We start from the raw sequence: 17,108 nt of genomic DNA, 5'->3' as shown, positions 1-17,108 counted from the left end.
TTTTTGGAGATTAACTCCATCCCAACAATGTCTACTTTCAGCTTTCAATAAATTCTCCAATTTATGTAACTATTTAAATAAAGAAAAATGCGTATCACCAACTGCATTGTCCTCTATGGTAGAATTTGTCTCTTGAAAAGAATCCAAAAAAGTCTGTCTTTTAAGCTTACTATTTTCAAAATGACTAAAAGTAGTCATGATGGCTGCCCAGGTAACCTCGCAGAGGACAGAAAAGACAATAAAAAAACAAAAAAAACCCTGCTATGGCACCAATATATTAAAATTACTCTGTGGTTTAGATACTGGATATAAGTCACAGTACCAATAGAAATAATTTGTATTAGTATAAGACACAGCGGCCAAGCTGCTGCAGAAATAGGCGGCTGCAACCACCCACAAACTGGCAATAAATAGATAACAAATGCAGCGCTACAGACCTGTCTGTCTAAGAAATATCGTGCAAAAAAGGATGAAACAGGATCACGAATAAACTCGTATATAAATTTATTTTTATTACATATAACTCCACATGTATAAAATACCTATTCCTACTGATTGGAATGTGATGGGAGAAAAAACCTCAGAATAAACTTGGTCACCGTGCACTGTGACAGAGATAAATAAAAAACATATACATTGTATATAAAAACGTTGCTCATGAGATATATAAAAAAAACACAGCGCTACTAATTAAAAGCTGAAGTATTTCCTTATTTCAGTTGAAAGGGGTTTAAAGAGTTTCAGAGAGAGAGAGAGAGAGATTTGTTAAGGAGGGTTAGTGGTTGTTTTTCTGTTGGTGTGAGAAGGTTAGTTTTTTGGGGGGGTTTTTTCATTTTGGTTCATTGCCCATTTTTTTTTTCTTTTTAGTGGTTTGACTTTTGTTTGCAATATGTTTGCAATTTATTATTTTCATTTCTTTGTCCATTTGGTCTGTTTATTTGTAGTGTGTGTATTCCTTTGTTATGTTGTCTTTCCCTTCTGTTTCCCATTTTTATTTTATTCCCCCCCTTTGTGTATGTTGAGAGGAAGGAGAGGTGTGGATGGTAGGGAGAGTGGGGAGGAGGAGATAGAGGAGTTAGGAGAGCAGGAGGAGCAGCCAGGCCCTTCTGCTGGAAAAACTAAATCCGGGCGTAATGTCCGTTTTAGTTTTTCGGAAAATTGTGCTCTTGAGCACTCTTTAGTGCAAATTTATGATCGAATTTTAGGCAGCCTTGCTGCCAAAACACCATTTATCCGTAAGAAAAACCTGTGGCAAAATTTAACAGATGCTGTGAATGCAGTAGGCCACATCAAACGTTCAGTAGAGAATTGTCTCAAAAGAATTAGTGACATAAAAAGGAGGGTGTAGGAGAATATGTCTGAGGAACGTCGAGCTGCTGCAGGTACTGGCGTTGGGATTTACATTATTATATCACATAGGGGGATACAAGGATCCTGATTTTGTTAAACACCTCCCAAACATACATCTTCCTATTAAATAGGAGACCCCTGGCTATAAAGTACATATCCAGATTATTGTCCTCTATATTACCACACACTACTTCACAGTAATACTGTCCCATAATTGTCAGAATGTGAGCCATCAACTTGTAAAACTTTATAGGGAATCTCATAACATGAGCATGCTGTACCTTAGGATGTGTTAATTTTCCTATCTTGGAATCACATATTTATTCATCTAGTCAATATTTTTTTTATTTTTTTTACCCTGGTCAAATGGTTAATGTGTTTAAACCTTTGTGGTTATTAGTATATGTGTATTTGGTATCAAATAAAAAATTATTTTTAAAGTTGTGTGATTTTAGTTCATGTTAACATTCAATAGTGAATACTTTGTAACCAAAAATAATTATGTATTATATTTCATAGCCACTGGTGGTGGGCCTCCTGTCATGATCTCATATACCTCCTATGAGGAGGAGGAGTTCAAACAATTAATACCCCCAGAGGTCCTGGAGGGGATAAATATCCGGGACACAGGCAGACCTGTGTTTCAACCAATGGCTGGTGAGTATTGTCTAATGATGTCCTGTTGTACATTGTATGTGTAAACAGTTATCCTGCAGCCTGCTTTGTAATTAGTTACAATACATCTAACACATAAGTCTGTTTCTTTTTTTAATCATTTTTATTAGCAAGGGTGATTAAGTTTCCAGAAAGGATTAATTTTATGTAACATTGCACATGTATTTCAATTCAGCCTCCACACAACAGCAGCCATGTCCAGTGGCAACAGGACCGGAGGTAGTGGCATCACCAGCAGCATCAGCAGGGGACCCAGATGAGGAGGAGTGTGTAGCAGGTAAATCCAACTATGTTGGATTAAAAAAAAACCAAAAAAAAAAACATTAGTTTTCCTGTAATGGCAATCACCTGTATCTGGTAGTGAGTAAAGAATGTGTATTAATTTTTTATTTTTATATTGTTTCCCTTAAGGAACATCACAAGAAGACCCAAGTCTGACTGTTCCAGCCACAGATGATGAATGTGGGGAGTACATTTTCTTAGAGCCTACATCCGCGGGTACTAGCCTGGATACTACCCCTAGCCCCTCCTTACCCACTACTCCCGTGCGGTTCAGTGTGCGCCTCAGAGGTGGAAGGCATCCATCCACCAGTCGTGGAAAGTCTCCAGGGCCTGGCGGGAAGAGACCAAAATAATGTTTGTATTTTTTGTAATTATGCTAAAGTTAGTAAATGTATATTGGAAAAATCATACAAGGCAAAAACTGTGCTATATGTTTTTGTTATAATTTGTACGTTCTATCACCCCTCTAGTGGCTGTGTGCGACTCATTATATTGATGTTGTGCAGGAGTCTGTGGATTCAACAGAGGTGTCATTAACCAGGATTGACACCCATATCCAGAGTTATCTAGAATGTACAAAAGAAATAATGAGGTGATGAAAACACAAACTGCAAATGGCACCCCCTATATATACATACGCAGTAGCCATCCCTCAGGCATTTGTCCATTTTCAAATATTTGATAGAGGGATGACTGGAGCAGGATATAGGCATCATGGCAAGAGCCAGGGTACCCTGCAACCACACTCATGATTTTCATTTTTGCATCACAGACCACCTGCACATTCATAGAGTAGGAATGGTGCCTGTTGGTATAGACATGTGCCCTTGCACAAGGTGGTCTCAGCCCAATGTGTGTGCAGTCTATAGCTCCCAGGACATTAGGGAAACCTGAGAGTCTATAGAATGCTCCCTTCAGCTCATGCCAATCACAATCCTGGTGGGGGAAGCACATGTAGGTAGGCACCAGCTTGTTTAGAGCAAAATAAAACCACATTTAAATGCCTGGAAAACGTTGCCTGGGTGAATCCTACAACCTGGGCACAAACAGACTGAAATGACCCAGTTGCAAAAAAATGAAGGGCACACAACAGCTTATGCATTCCAGGTAATGCGTGTGTGCAGCAAGTAATAGGCTCTAAATCATTTTGTAGCTGGGCATAAAGGTGCTGGATGTTGGCTCTGTTGAGTCTAAATTTTTGAATGATATCCTGGTCTCAAAAACCAACCGTTGCCTGAAACCACAGGGACTGCGGAGCAGTCGAGGTACCTCTTGCTGCTCAGCTTCCAAAATCCTGGGCAACTCAGGCTCCATTTGCTCATTTTGCACAATAATACCTAGCAGCCAATTTCCCATAAACTCCATCAACCCACACATTAATGGTACATTTGGGAGCTTTTTATAGTCATCCACAGCCTGAATAGGCCAATGAATGAATATTTGGTGGTGATTGGTTATTGTAAACAGCTGGTTAAACTACATCAAGCTGAAAACCATAATTTGTGACCAAAAGGAAATTGGCCTAATAATTGTATATGCAGCTATAACATAGCCACATCTGTATTAGAATATTGTTTACGTGACATATAATTATTTATAAACTACACCTGTATTGGTTTTATTTTAAAACAAACTCCAATTTTATATCCTCAAATTGGGCACCGTAGTAGAAAACATTTGAACCTTTGGCCCTAGATAAGTCAAACAAAGAATGTGTTAAAAATCCATGTTGCCTGCAGTAATGTAATTTGGGACCTTCAAATGAGAGTTGTTGATTTTTTACCCTTTAAAGGGCAACAACAACACTACAGAAATATTACTGTTTTAACACAAAAGGCACACACGGTACTGAAGTCTGCACCTGACTCGTTAGAAATGGTGTTTTAGAGTGAGTTTTGTTTGGGGAAAAAAGCGTGGGGTCCCCCTCTATTCATGCTTAACCCTAGTGCTGCCTGACTACTGCTGGTTCCGTCAAAATCGTGGAAAAAAATTGCGTGGGGTCCCCCCAATTTTCATGGAAGCAGCACTAGGCAAACCAGCCGGGGTTGGAGGCACTATAGCAGGGGGGACACGTGGCAGGGGTCCCCCTGCCATAATGACTAACCAACCCCAGACTGTTCAGGGTGGGCTGGATTCCCTAGGGAATGGGGTCCGCCGAAAAAAATGAGCGGACCCCCCTCTAGGGACACCCAGCCCAGTGCTGATAGCACTAGGGATCTTCCTACACCCCTGGGCAGTGGGTGTAGAGTAATAACGGCGAACAAATAGTGAGAAAACAAACTTACGCCATTTTGTTTTGTGGAACTACAGGTGCCAGCCAGCCAAGTTGCCTTAAATATTGTGGGCATACTTGTATAACTACAAGCACCAGCATACCCACGACAGCCAGGGCATGTTGGCACTTTGAGAACCACAAGTGCCAACATGCCCTGACACCCACAGCTGTCTGGGATCTGTAGTTCCACAAACAAAATGTTAAATAAACCACCACTCCTTTGTTAACACCACTAACATTTAATAAAAATAATAAACCCACAATAAACACAGTAAACACCCTCATTTACACCATATTTTTTTTATTAAAAATAATAAATTCCCTGATACTCACCAATGAAGTATTCTCGTTTTGTATGCAGCTTTCAATCCAAAAATGGCTGTAAACCAAGTCCAAAATAAATTTGTATCCAAAGTCCGGCTTGCCCCTGTCCCAAACATGTTTGTACTTCCAATAGTCCTGCTTGAAATCTGTTTACATGTTCTGCCCAGGGGGGCCCCATTGTTGCTTGAAGTCTTCTGTTCTTCACCCAGGGGGGCTCATATTTGTAAGATCCACGATTCTTTATGTTGCTTGAAGAAAAATAAAAAAAAGCCAGGAACCGCCGCAAACACCTCCTACCTAGTAGGAGGTCCGATACGCAATGAACTTAGTTCATTGCGCTCTGTCTATTTACAGTATTAGGTGATTTTCCCACGCTGCTGGGAAAATCCCCTAATACTATAAATACAACAACCACTTTGAACTAAGCTCATTGCGTATCGGAGATTTTTACATAGGAGGTCCGATATGCAATGAACAGCTGTCAAAACTGTTAAAAATAGATGAAAGGTTAAAAAAAAAAAGCACGGGGTCCCGCCTCTATTCACTATTAACCTAAGTGCTGCCAGACTACTGCTGGTTCTGTAAAAATCGGGGAAAAAATTTGCGTGGAGTCTCCCCGATTTTCACCGAACCAGCACTAGGCAAACCAGCTGGGGTTGGTGGCACTATAGCAGGGGGACACGCGGAAGGGATCCCCCTGCCATAATGACTAACCAACCCCAGGCTGTTCAGTGCTGGGCTGGATTCCCTAGGGAATGTGGTCCGCTGAAAAAAACGAGAGGGCCCCCCCCCCCCAGGGACTCCCAGCCCAATGCTTATAGCACTAGGGATCTTCCTACACCCCTGGACGGTTGGTGTAGGGTAATAACAGTGAAAAAAACAAACGTATGCCATTTTGTTTTGTGGAACTACAAGTGCCAGCCAGCCAAGTTGCCTTAAACATTGTGGGCATGCTGCTACTTCTATAACTACAAGCACCAGCATACCCACAGCAGCCAGGGCATGTTGGCACTTGGAGAACCACGAGGAGTGGGGTCCGCCGAAAAAAATGAGCGGGCCCCCCCCCTAGGAAAAAACAGCCCAGTGCTGATAGCACTAGGGCTTTTCTTGTCTACTGTAAAAGAATTGACCAAAATTAGTGACACCTCTGCTATACCTCCACCTGATCCTACTATCAACTATCAACATCCAAAGAATGGTGGAGGATTATTTTTAAGTTTTTGAACGTTATAAAGGGAAGTTTTATTAACAAAGAACAACGTTGCTTGCAGAAGTAATGTAAGCATGGATGTCTAAATAGACGTATATATGTATTACCTTCCACTTTGCTGCTGTTTCATCAGTATTGCACAAAATGTTTGTAATCTGTACTTTACGTCAAACGTACTTAACTATATTATAATTTTTGGGGAATTGAGGCTGATTCGAAGCTCGGTGATGAACTTGCTTTTGCTGTAAATTACAATGGCTCTTTTTAGTGCATTGTCTGGCATCCTGGATTGGTCTGGGTCTGATAAAAGCACGCATTCCTGGGGGGGGGGGAGAGGGGCAGCAGTCACCGCCATGTATTAGTTGTAGAATTACCACAATTATCCAAGGAACGGGTGGAGCGATCAAATGAACCATAACTGATTTCATGATCCAAGGACAGTTCCATCTTGCACCACTTTTCTTTACTGCCACTGCTGTGTGGCAATGCTTCCTAGATGTGCTAGGAACTGCCGTGTGTTTGAGTCATTGCTCTGTCGCTTAGCATCCAGCCAGGTTGCTGCAGTCTTTGTTTGAAAGTGTATGAAAATAATATTGTGACCTGTGAGGTGGTCAAAATAACTGCCAATGACTTGAAATTAGTGTTATTGAGGTTAATAATAATGTAGGGGGAGAAAAAATATGTGATTTTAGCAAAAAAAAATTGTGATTTAGAACAAAACCGGGATCCAGAACCAAAACCAAACCACGCAAGGGCGGTTTTGCCAAAACCAAAACACAAAGTTAATCCCCGCGCGCTGTGGTCTCCTTACTGAGGAGATCACGTGAGTCTCATTCTCACGAGATCTCCTCAGTAAAGAGCATACAGCGCGCCGGAGAAGGACTGCAATGCCAGGAGAAGGAGGTAAGTGCCTTGGGGGCAGTTCAGATCACGGGGGGCCCCTCATGGGGTAATGGAGGCCCCAGGGGCCTTCATTCCCTTAATCCGGCCCTGCATGCATGTGAAGTAGACATAGGAGGTAATCCTGCACATGGACCATCTCCACTGACTAAGGGATGTTATGAATACTAAGCTGATTTAAACTGCCCCTGTTGCCAATGTTCTGTTTATCTGCTAATAGGTGAATTTGTTTTATATTTTGAGCTGGTATTGAATGATCTCCTCCTGGTTGCATCTACCTTGGTGCCAATGTCTGCAACCTCAGAACAAATATGTTTGGGGACTGGGATGCTGGGAAAAAGTCAAATGGTGTTACTTATTCTGGGTAATCCGACTATAAATAAACTCTGAATTTAAGCAAAATAATATATTGGTACTATAATCCAGGTGCTGATGCATTACACTTGTTAAAGTAATTCTATCGTTTTAAAATAAGCATTGCCCAATCAATTGAATGTGTGTCCAAAGCACAAAGTGATTTATTTTTAACAGATGTAAATAGTCAACAATTCAATACATTATTATATCATGATAAAGTACAGTACAGCACAGCCAATACCAAAAGATAATACATACATACCGCTGCAATCGCTTGCGCACGCTGCGCAACCACGGGACCCTATGGACAATATTCTGTATAGAATATTGTGTCAGAGTTGACTGAGGCCCCAGTGAGATGCAGCTAATATATATATACAGTCAGTGTTTCATTGTGAACAATAGAGATGACGTAGATTGTTTCTATAGGTCCAGACGTTGGGTGGGTCCAGGCCAGACAGGTAATAGGTTGATTCAATCTAAGGACTCCAAAGGTGGGGTTCTTCTCTCCAGGGGGTCTGCTCCTTTTCATAGCCAGTATCATACAAAGGTTTTACTCTCTAATATCAATAACTAAAGTATGCAATGTGCGATCTCTTCGCCGACTGCACCGGACAGCTGCTGATGATTAGGGCTTCAATATGATATCAGGCATGACACCTTTCCTATTACCTAAACCTTTAATAACACTACAATCTACATATAATCAACATATATATATATATATATATATATATATATATATATATACACTAATAATAAACCGAATACTATCTGCTCCTGAATTACAGTGTAACAGAACTAATATGAAGTTATATAAATAACTAAATGTTGTAATGCGAGTGTGTGCGTGCGTATTTTACCGTGTGATCACGTCACGCCACGTAACACGTGGCGTACACTTCGCAATACGCACGGCAAACCAATATTAAACCAATATACTTTCGTTCATCCAATTATACGACTTTGACAGTCCACCCTTTGATAGTACAATAAACTATCACCTTAAAGATGTTATATGCAGGATCTCAGTACCACGTTTCATTGTTTTGTAATACAAATCCCCCTTGGTGTATGTCCACACTGTTTGTAGATCTAAACAAGTTATCATAAGAGAGAGTCTTAATCCTCTAAACGACTTCTTCTTTTACTATAAACCGTAGACTTCTGGAGCTTGGAGATAACCTTTTGTATGCCCTTCAAGGGTGCAATAAAACACTTAATACATTATTTGGAAAGGTACATGGTACAGTAGAACGTGTATCAGCTATACAGAATTCTCTACTACAGTTCTTCAAGTTTAACAGGTTCTTCTGTCCAACGCATGTCTTTAAGCTCAGAATACATTTAAACACTTCATGTTCATCAATAGCATCATCCTATGTCTATCAATAATGTCATATGCAATCTCCTTCAGCTTGCGTTAATATACACACATCTAATAATGTCACCAGTTCTTTTCATCAGCACTTGTGGGCGGGCTATTGTCTGTTCGTTCTTCCCAGTCTCTCAATACTCAGATTTAACAGTGATCGGCTTGCAAAGCATTGGGAGACTTCAGACTAAGGGACTTAGGTGTCCTACTTTTTCCCTTAGTGACCTCCCGCCTATAGTTCGGGTACCTCAAGAATATTTAGTGGAAAGAGAACTAATCCTACTTGATATAATCACTGAGGCACGTGTGAGCACGCCCAGCACTTTGCTTGGTCTAAAACCTTACCCTCCCAAGAATGATAATCATTCTCAAGGATGCCTGCTCAAGTCCGAATATTACTGGACTGGCATCGCTGGGTGTGTCTCTTTTTAACTATGGGGTCGCCGTACTTACGGACGTAATGCTACTCAGACAATAGCCCCTCGCACTTTCTCCAAGCTCCAAGGTTTCTAAATTTTCCTTTACCCCTGAATTGAATAGAGTAATTGACTGGACTGATTATGCTACTAACTTCTTCCTCCCCAATACCTCCTTATCATTACCTGAACCAGTCTCTGTCACCTGCTAATAATCGAAAGAATTAACCGCCCTGAGAAGAAAATGAAATGAGAGAACACAAAACAGGAAAAACTACAACTTCATGCTGGACAACAGTCTTAGCCTTTGGCTCAGGTGCTACTAACTGCATTCGAGGCCTTCCAGTACAGACTCATGAGTGCCCTTGGACCCTTCTCTGAGTGTTGGCCCCTCTGCAGTGGGTGGTATGGGCACCAGTGTGTCTCTGCTACCCTTGAAGCCGTGAGGCTGGTAGCCTACACCTGGTACCTGTCTGGCAAATAACCTAAGCTTAAGAAATTACTGCTCCACAACTTACTCTCCTGATCCAACATCCTGACAGTTAGTGTGACCTTTCAGGAAACAGTGTTTTGGACGTTCTCGGTTGCTGTCTCACTATTTACCTTCTCTCAAGGTCTAACCTAGCCTCCCAGTTACAATCTCATCTCACGAGGGGTCAAGAACATTTCAAAAACTGACAGGTTAGGAGTCTGCCCAGGAGTGATCTTTTGGTAGCGGGAAAGGACTAGTGGCCGAAGCTATCAGTCACATCAATCAAGTTCCAACTCTTAATCTATTCAATTCGTTCTACCGAGTACCATTGCTTTATGTTCACACTGGTTTATGGCTAACTGAAAGTATGTGATTTGTTACCACTACTCATACATTATACATCTATTATCAATAACATGAATACCCCTATCATCTATTATAACTCTAGGCCTGTCACATTAAATAACAAAAGCTTTGAGTATGATACAGTAATACATTAGACACATTTCAATACACCTCTACCCAGACATTTTTCATTGGTACACCTGTGTTTACTTGAGGATCCTGCATGGTGGTAATTGGATGACGTGCATTTGTTTTACCTGGAGGAAAACCCATCAGCAGGAGGGATATGGGATGGCTCTATTAGTCTACCTTGTCCATCTCTCCAGAGTCCACCAGACTCCTCACCACATCTCTTCACCTTCCAGACAGTTTATCCCTCAGGTAACACAAATCTTCCTATATTAACCAATATGTGTATGCGTGCATGTGTGTGTGTGTGTGTTCACCTTTTTAAAACTAAAACAATACAACGAAAAACAAAACAAAACATAGATTTGTTAGCTGTCACATAAAACCCTGCTGTCTATTTGACAGCTATGTTCTCCCTGGTGTGACAGCCATGTATGGTCGTGTGTGTAAGTTTGGACTTTACTAGCAGCTACTTCAGTTGGTAACTGTGTCACTGTATGAAGTCCTCTATGTGGTGTCCTAATCATGTGCTGGTATTGCTATAAAACGATTTTTAAGTCACCTCAACATCGCCCTCTAGACTAGAAAAAATGCTAAAGATCAATGTATATCAATCGATTTTCCCTCTGCCAACTCACATGTCATTCTCAGTACCTCATATTCAGCTACTTGACTAGGTGGGAAAGGCAAAGGGGTCTCTTTCTATAACACTTCCTTCAAATATAACAGTATCCAGTACATGCCTGTCTAGCAGTGAAAAAAAATATAAAACATGAAAATTCTACATTTTCTAGGGTTTCATATTATGTCGTATCTTGTGGTAAAAATCCTACTCCAATGTTCTATACAGAGATGCATATCTGTATGCCTAACCTCTAGCATTCTTCTGTCCTCCTGTCCTGCCCACCCTTTGTGCATCCATATAAAGGCACATTTTTGTACAGGAGGCACGAGCCAAAACAAAAAAACAAAACAGATATGCAATCTATAACACATGAATCGTATTTCCACAACAGAACCTTTCTGCTTAAAATCAGCAGTTTCTATACACCTGAAAACAAAACCCCTGACTGTTTCTGTAACTCATGTCAATCTAGTGTGTGTATCTATGAATTTGTCTTATGTAAAAACATAAAATATGTTTTAGCCCCATTGTTGATTTTATCTCTACCAGAGGAGAGAGAGGGAGAGAGAGAGAGAGAGGTAGAGAGAGGGAGAGGTAGAGGGGGAGAGACAGAGAGAGGGAGAGAGAGAGACTAGCGTTTGTGTAAAGAGTGGGAAATAGGAAAGCAATGAATGATGGGAATACAAAGGTTTGAATACAAACATACATGTAGAAAGGGAGATTTTTACAACAAAATGACAGCTGGATTGGACTCTGACTCTATGGGGAAATGGCTGTATTCATTCCACTGCTCCCCTTAGCTATTTGCTAACTATGACCCCTCCCCATACTTGACTAGGGGGTCTTAACAGTGCCATCCAGTGTCGTCCGTCATTTGTTTAGTAAGAACTCGGTATCTCATTGACTACATACCTTTTCAACGGACTTTTCTAACTTATAATAGAGAAATGTAAAAATGTACTCTTAGTGACTCATATTTTCTCTGAAATACATAAAACGATATTTTGGAGCAAAGTATGTACATACTTCATTGTTGGATAATGATTCTCAGCCAAACAAATTATCATGAGTCACTGCAGCCTAAAACAAAAGAGTGTTCCAATTGTCTATTGTTAATTAGTCTTTCAAGAGTAATTCTTCTATTTCTCTATCTCACCCCTTTTAAACACTTGTCTATACTTCTTTTGTGTCCCCTTTATCTGTGAAAAGAAAAACAAGATAGTTATCTTAAAACAGCAAACAAAACAAACATTTCTATTCTTTGCCGTCGGCTAGTGATTTAGGAAAACAAACATGTGACAACATAAAACGAACAAACAAAATCAAGAAAGATTACTTTTAAAAAAATAAGTTTCTTTCTACATTTTGCACCTTAATGCTCACCACAGATTAACTCTAGAGTCGGCTATATTTCTCCCCCCAGGAATTGGCTGCTATGAGGTGCACAGGAAACTGTTGAGAAGTCTCCGAGACTTGTGTGCGCCGTCTCTGTGGGTGTCTATGTGATTCCCCCTTAGATGGGCCAAGTCTCTTTGCTTCCGCTCTTGTCATTGTACAGTCCTGTGCTTGGTGTCCCATTTTAGTGCATCTAAAACACTTTCTCAACTCATGTTGTTTCTCTTCTTTTTTACAATCTCTTGCGAAATGGCCTTCTTCGTGACACTTAAAACACCTGATTTTTCTATGTTTCTTATTATGTGGGTTGTATGCTGGTGGTCGTGTGTGCAGTCCCTCTAGTGCTGGGATACTTACTATCATTACCCTATCACTTAGTGTCTCTTTCTGTTTATTCATACTTCTATCATGTTCTATAGCTGACTCCCTGAGAACACTTACAGTACTTCCTCTCCAGTATGGTAATGAAGTTTGCACCCTTTTTTTCAAGTTTTCCCTGAGTCCATCCATTAGAACGTGAACAGCAACCTCTCTGTAATCTTCATTATCTTTTATGTCTGGTACCCCAGTATATTTGACCATCTCCATCAGAGCCCTGCAAAAGTAGTCTGTTGCATTTTCACTATCTTTTTGCTGGATACTAAAAATTTTACTCCAGTCCACTATCACTGGGAAATATATGGCCAACTGTGTGATTATATTTCTAATATTGTCCTGATTATCATCCTCGGTTAAGGATTCATCCTCCTCCAACATACAATCATTAATTAACTTTTGTATATCAGTATTGAGAGGAAGACATGCCTTCAATAATACTCTCCAATCTTTATTAGTTGGCTCATACACATTACCATAATATCTAATAAACTGCTGACATTTGGTCAAATCTTTCCTAGGATCAGGGAAATCAGACAAAATTGAAAATGTTTCAGACCTAGTGCATGGATCATGCTTTGCTACATGTTTTAAGGGAACATCACTATTCCTGTCTGCTTTCCCATTGGGAACTGCTGCTGTGCAGACAGGATGTAAGTCTACCAAATCACTAAAACTAGTTGCTGAAATTGCTGCTGCAGTACAATGGATGTCTCCCCCTGTGTTAACCTTTTCATTGTTCTCACCACTTTCAGCAGCTGCCCCTATTGGTGGGACCGTTCCTCTTCTTTTTCCTGAAACATTACCTTTAACGTTACTTAAAACAACATACAACTTACTAGTTACAGTTTTTACATTTTTGGTATTGGCTGTACTTCCCGCCCCGACCGAATTTATCGGGGGCGTGTTTGCGCTCAGTTCGCCACGCTTTGCAACGCACACTTCCGGAATGCTTGTTTCCGGTACGCTTACTTCCGCTGAACACGTGTTTTTCCTTACACTCACTTCCGCTGTGCGTTCGCTGCTCTGCCACGTGTTACCTTCCATTTGCCACGATTTTAAACAATGATTATGTGCATTTCTCACTTTCGTTGACTTAATCAACCGTACTTTATCTTTTACGGTATTTAGCACCTCTGCATTAAAACTCCCTGTTGTTGGGAAAGGCCTATCACAATCTTTGGTCATTTCGACCCACGTGTCACAATACACAGTTGCGTATGCACCATATTTTGCACACATGAGAAATCTCGCTGACTCAATAAGACCTTCCTTAGGCAGCAAATTGGCAATCTCTAGCGTATGCCTAGCACCCATGTTGCACAATATACTTTCTACCCGGAACACAGACACACCGCAATGCTCTGTTCCTTCCGGCCAAATGTGAAATACAGACACACCGCAATGCTCTGTTCTTTCCACTAAATAATTTCAACTCTGTTGCTATACTCACCGCTAGAGATCTATAATGCTCGGTGAACGTATTTCCTTTATCCGCGTTCACTCGCTTTTCTCGCCCCTGGCGAGGATCCCTAATACAGAAATATCACTGTGGGCCCCAAGGGCTATCAGCTCCTCGATACCCTGGCTCAACCACAAAAATCTGCTGAGTTTATTATCGCTGGGAGCGCAAGTTAATACAATCAACCTGCCTTTCCAGTATAATTCCTCCTAGCTGCTTCACCAATTCGCACTAACGGTGCGATTGGATCGCACTGCCTACCAATACTAATTATTAGCAAACCTTGCGATCTATTGGTAGCGCTTTGCGAAAACCCAGTTTTCATATTCGGTATACCTGCCCTGTATACCGTCCTTCAGTTGGGCAATCCGCCTCGTCAGACAGCAACTGAGCACCTCAACAATAAACAGTGTATCTACGTTACAAAATCGCACACTATACACCTTTTCTGCGCAGAAAATTGAAAGTTCCCAACAACCGTAATAATGTCTCAGAGGCTTTCACAAGTAATTATACTATGCATATAATAACTATCAAAACAATTGTTCAACCACGTGGCAAATCTACCGGAAGTTTGTGTATGCACAGCAGGAAGTACACATACGCACAGCAATGCAATACACTTTAAACCATTAAAACGACAATAAAAAGAAACATTTTTTCTTTCTTGTCCCTAGATTCTAATTAGCGTTCCTTCAGTCTATGCAACAACGGACATTCGGTTTCGCAACACACAGTGAACCACAGGTATTAGACGCATTACGTTCTTTCCTGCTTTATGCGACGCGTCCGTCAATCCACCCTTTGTTGAGGAACCGAATATCGTAAGCGTTGCATACCTGCCGGTAACTTAACTCCTAACTCACGAGCCCCCAAATTGTTAAAGTAATTCTATCGTTTTAAAATAAGCATTGCCCAATCAATTGAATGTGTGTCCAAAGCACAAAGTGATTTATTTTTAACAGATGTAAATAGTCAACAATTCAATACATTATTATATCATGATAAAGTACAGTACAGCACAGCCAATACCAAAAGATAATACATACATACCGCTGCAATCGCTTGCGCACGCTGCGCAACCACGGGACCCGATGGACAATATTCTGTATAGAATATTGTGTCAGAGTTGACTGAGGCCCCAGTGAGATGCAGCTAATATATATATACAGTCAGTGTTTCATTGTGAACAATAGAGATGACGTAGATTGTTTCTATAGGTCCAGACGTTGGGTGGGTCCAGGCCAGACAGGTAATAGGTTGATTCAATCTAAGGAATCCAAAGGTGGGGGTCTGCTCCTTTTCATAGCCAGTATCATACAAAGGTTTTACTCTCTAATATCAATAACTAAAGTATGCAATGTGCGATCTCTTCGCCGACTGCACCGGACAGCTGCTGATGATTAGGGCTTCAATATGATATCAGGCATGACACCTTTCCTATTACCTAAACCTTTAATAACACTACAATCTACATATAATCAACATATATATATATATATATATATATATATATATATATACACTAATAATAAACCGAATACTATCTGCTCCTGAATCACAGTGTAACAGAACTAATATGAAGTTATATAAATAACTAAATGTTGTAATGCGAGTGTGTGCGTGCGTATTTTACCGTGTGATCACGCCACGTAACACGTGGCGTACGCTTCGCAATACGCACGGCAAACCAATATTAAACCAATATACTTTCGTTCATCCAATTATACGACTGACACACTAGACATGCAAATGATTACCAATGCAGATTCTTCACAGTAGTTAAGAAATTGTCAGTATAATATGCGCTATTATGTTTGCATATCAATTATAAAAATAAACCACATTGTTAACCTGACATTCAACTGAAGCTCTGTTAAAAAAGTTAAGTATTTCCTTCCCATTTCATTAAAGACATCTGAAGTGTCTGCTACATCTTCAAGACAATGTCCTGATATATTCTAGTGTCAAAAAGCTGAGACTGCAGTCATTTCAGTTTCTATGACATCGCTCTCCTTGCCTCTCTGTATGAATCCACACAGAGCATTTCTACACTGCAACCATGTCTGTCACACTCTGCCTGTTCACTTAGAGAAGCACTTCTCTCACCAAGAATAACAGTGATGAATAAAAGAGAGCATAGTGGACATATTTAGTTAAGAGAAAACATGCCCAGTATTTCATGTATATTAATCAGTTCAGTAAAAATAGCCTTTGCAGATATTGTAAGAGAAATTAAATCACTATTTCAAATTAATATGTATCAATCATAAATGCAGATCAGAATATACCATATAAACAATAAACTGCTATGGCCATAGAAGTCAGAGGCAGGGAGCAAAGAATTCCCTCTATCCGACAGAAGCGGTGAGTGCCAACAGCTTACCCTTCAGGAAGGAACGCACACTTCCTGGACTCTGCACAAAGGCTCCGGCCACAATAAATTTCACTGTAGCAATATTGTGAAATAAGCAATGGTAATTTCACAATATTGCTACAGTGAAAGTTATTGTGGCTGGAGCATTTGTGCAGAGTCTGGGAAGTGTGCATTCAATCTGCCTACTGTTTTGAGGGGTACGCTGTCGGCACTCGACAATTCTGAAGGTGCGGATTATTTATTTACTCCCTACCTGTGACTTCCATGGTCGTAGCAGTTTATTATTTATATGGTGTGTTATTTATCAGATTAGTAAGTCTGTTATAAGGTCAATTTAGCTTGTTTGTTAGTCGTAGGCCAGCTTAGTTATCATATGGATGACAGTGAAATATGTGCTATGCAGCACAACAATGATTGTTGCTTTTAATGTGTATTTATAAGATTATATAACAAATAAAAATTAAATATATTTTTATATATACATCTTTGTTGGTGATTTGAGTGTAATTAGGACTTAGACTTCTCTCACTCTTACTTTGTTTGCTGTGTATGTTGTTTAGGGAGGTCCATCTCCCTTTGTATAGCAGTGGGAGCAGCCTTGTCCATAACTAGGTTTGATTTATTTGTTTATTTAATACTAAAATTTAATTTTATATATTGTTTTTATCAATTATTCTTCCAAGTTTATTTACAGAAATTAAGCCTTGGCCATGCAGCAGAGGGTTGTGTGTGTTTATTCTGAAGTCTCGGATGGGTAGTAAGAG

At 40.3% G+C, this 17,108-nt stretch overlaps 1 long non-coding RNA gene across 1 annotated transcript; it reads right to left on the bottom strand.

Annotated features, from left to right (window-relative positions):
• Nucleotides 1-1,800: 1,800 nt before the first annotated feature.
• Nucleotides 1,801-16,349, bottom strand: LOC142107209 (uncharacterized). The gene is made up of 3 exons (XR_012679902.1): nt 16,259-16,349; nt 2,560-2,637; nt 1,801-2,312 (listed from the first exon to the last, which is right to left on the bottom strand). It is a non-coding gene; the product is annotated as an uncharacterized LOC142107209 (long non-coding RNA).
• Nucleotides 16,350-17,108: the final 759 nt, after the last annotated feature.

Source organism: Mixophyes fleayi, chromosome 1 (assembly GCF_038048845.1).
Source record: "Mixophyes fleayi isolate aMixFle1 chromosome 1, aMixFle1.hap1, whole genome shotgun sequence".
NCBI classification, from domain to species: domain Eukaryota; kingdom Metazoa; phylum Chordata; class Amphibia; order Anura; family Limnodynastidae; genus Mixophyes; species Mixophyes fleayi.
The sequence above is the reverse complement of the archived record's forward strand: the minus strand, read 5'-3'. Positions and strand labels throughout refer to the sequence as shown.